We start from the raw sequence: 3,293 nt of genomic DNA, 5'->3' as shown, positions 1-3,293 counted from the left end.
TAACGAGTACGAACAAGAAGTGACATACAAAATGAAAAATCTTTAATAAAAACACCCATAATATGAAGAACAGGTAGTGTACAATGTACTGGTTACCAGACAAAGTACTCAGTCGGACTGGAGAACAGAAGGTTTTGCATTGCTCTCTTTCTATGTGTTGGAAGAAAACCACTAGATATTAAACTTAATAACCTCTGAAGGACATTACTAACTTAATCCTTGTACTTATTTGAGTAAGGAAGCATATTATGCTAATATAATGATAGGTGGTTTAAAAGCTGTGTCACTTTTATTGATTAAATTTCACAAGATATATGAGTCAACTAGTTATCTGTATATATTATTATCTATCCAGTTTCAATTGTTTCTAGTGTGTCAGAAATATTGTTTTTGACATAGAGGGAAATATACAGTAACTGAATTAATTTGGCTAATGTTTGAAATTAGGCCAAAGAAGTCAAGCCATTTTATATATATACAACAAATTTTAATTTCCAAAGATAAACTACATTAGGCTGAAGTATCTGTGTTAGTCTCAATTTTTGTTTTATTTGTAAAGGAAACCAATACCTTCCATATGAAAAGGTTAACTTGATCATCAGAAACCATGCTACAGTAGTTGATGAAGGAACTGATGACCAAAAAGTAAGTGGCCAATGTTTTAGTCAATATATTAATGTTGGTCAGTAGATGTTATTAAGTTACATCAGTTGATGAAGTAACTGATGACCAAAAAGTAAGTGGCCATTGTTTTAACAAATATATTAATGTTGGTCAGTAGATGTTATTATATTACATCAATCAATGAAAGAACTGATGACCAAAAAGTAAGATGCCATTGTTTTAGTCAATATATTAATGTTGGTCAGTAGATGTTATTACATTACATCAATCAATGAAAGAACTGATGAGCAAAAAGTAAGTGGTCATTGTTTTAGTCAATATATTAATGTTGGTCAGTAGATATTATTACATTACATCAATCAATGAAGTAACTGATGACCAAAAAGTAAGTGGCCATTGTTTTAGTCAATATATTAATGTTGGTCAGTAGATGTTATTACATTACATCAATTGATGAAGGAACTGATGACCAAAAAGTAAGTGGCCAATGTTTTAGTCAATATATTAATCTTGGTCAGTAGATGGTATCACATTACATCAGTCTATGAACAAAGAAAGTAAGTTACCATTAATAATTTGTTTACTAAATATTTTTAACTTCATCAATTAATGTTACCATGTTGCAACAATCAATGAACATGCTGTTGAACAAAATGTGAGTAGTCACTGTTTATGTTTAAGAGATGACATGTGAACATTACTTTCTACTACACTGCACCAACCTACTACAAAATACATTTGTACTGTTGTTGTTTTCCTTGTTCACATCTACACAATGGGTTATGTGTCCACTGTCGGTAATCAACCCCGATCTCCAAAATATTCATTTAATCTCCTCTCAGACATCTTCAATATTATAGCTTCTACCAAACCTGAAGGCAAGCTATTCCATATAATCAAAAGGATATTAAAAAAAGCAACACTGCTTTAACTGGAGACATATTTGAGTTTTCCATATCTTAAACGTGTGCCCTGTAGTCTTATTGCTTGCAGAGTTTTTTGAAAACATTATATGAACTTAAGGATTCCAAATCTCTAAAAACCTGAAAAATCTCAATCATGTCCACAAAATACCTTTATCTTTCCATAAATTTTATCTTTATACCCATCAGATAACTTCTGAAAACTCTTGGTATTTCTTCTCTGAACCCTTTCCAAAAACTCAATATCATTTCTTAAAATGGTGGCCAAAACAGGAAACAATATTCTAAATAAGATTTAGCCAGCAACTTATAGAGTAAACACATGACCTTCTTTGACTTGTACTTGACACTTCTAATATTTTAGTTGGTGAAAATTTTTAAAGAAGTCTGTTGTAAGATAATTTTTCAGATTGCTGCAAAGAAAATGTTAACTTTTTAAATCAGTCTTTTTTTTGTTTATTTAATTAATTCATTTATCACCTCATTGTTTGTTCCAATTGGAGTTTGTTTACCATGTTTACAAATCCATTAAAAGAAATGAAACCTGGGATGATGAGTTATAAGTGTAACAATTATGCAGTGAAAAATGGTTTTGCTATTTTGAACCACGATATTTTTTGAAGATTTATTTTATATGAATTACTAGAACAAGAACCTTGTTTACAAGTTCAAGGTATTTTACATGTTTAAAGCCAAAGTTTAGAATACAGTTCAGAGATCAGTAACACATTTGTTGCCTTGCATGTCCACCTTTACTGATGAGAAGCTGGCCTTGTTAAGAGGTGGATGTAGTACATAAGAATGATTGTTTTGCATTTACTTAAAAACTTCATGTAAACTGCATGTAGTGAAACTTGTTTCTCGAGTTAGGTAAAAAAGACTTATCCAAAGTAGTTTTCTTATAGTTGTACTGATGATTTCTGTTTTTAAACACAGTATTATACAAGGGTTATACTGAAGTATGTGAAAATATAGTCCAATCTTATATGCTATAGTATTGCATTTCTGTATTTAAAATGTCAGATGTTTCGGAGTGTTAAGAAAAAGGGCTATATAATTATGTCTGTATCAATCAGTTTTAACTTGTACTTACGTAACATACATATATATAAATGGAGGACAACCTGTTGGTCCATCTAGGCCTTCCCATCCACTAAACTAAACTATAAAAAACAATAACAAAAAACACTTAAATCCAGCCCTTATCATTCAAATATTTAGTAAGCCTTCCTTGAATTATTTTAAGTTTATTGTATCCATCACATTTGAAGGCAACTTATTTCAAAGGCTAACTATGCCCTGTTATAAAAATAAAACTGTCTTAGCTGAAGATAATCCCACAATCCCAACATTCATAGTGTTCCCTAAACCTACCATTCTCGTCATTAAGTACGAAAAGGATGATAAATTGACACCTCAATCGGATCCTCTCTGACTCTTTTTCTTCTTCTTCTGTAAATACTTGTAAAATACCATGCCGTAAAATATTCTATGTAGTGTTGAATCTTGTGTAAATACTTGTAAAATACCATGCCGTAAAATATTCTATGTAGTGTTGAATCTTGTGTAAATACTTGTAAAATACATGCCGTAAAATATTCTATGTAGTGTTGAATCTTGTGTAAATACTTGTAAAATACTTAATTTCTGGTATAAATTCTTTCTGAGAAGATTCAGCGATACAAATCCTTTCTTAATTAAAACTAATTTATTCTTTTTCGATACAACTTTGTAATACACAGAATT

At 30.4% G+C, this 3,293-nt stretch overlaps 1 long non-coding RNA gene across 1 annotated transcript in view; it reads left to right on the top strand.

Annotated features, from left to right (window-relative positions):
* The first annotated feature begins 578 nt into the window (after nucleotides 1–578).
* LOC111089886 overlaps nucleotides 579–3,293 on the top strand; it is an 11,542-nt gene continuing 8,827 nt past the window's right edge. Inside the window, exon 1 of the long non-coding RNA XR_002614045.1 lies at nucleotides 579–645. This is a non-coding gene — a long non-coding RNA (uncharacterized LOC111089886). The remainder of the gene's footprint in view (nucleotides 646–3,293) is intronic.

The sequence above is a fragment of the Limulus polyphemus genome, unplaced genomic scaffold (genome assembly GCF_000517525.1).
Source record: "Limulus polyphemus unplaced genomic scaffold, Limulus_polyphemus-2.1.2 Scaffold7752, whole genome shotgun sequence".
Classification (NCBI taxonomy): Eukaryota; Metazoa; Arthropoda; class Merostomata; order Xiphosura; family Limulidae; genus Limulus; species Limulus polyphemus.
This window is presented reverse-complemented; position numbering and strand designations above follow the sequence as displayed.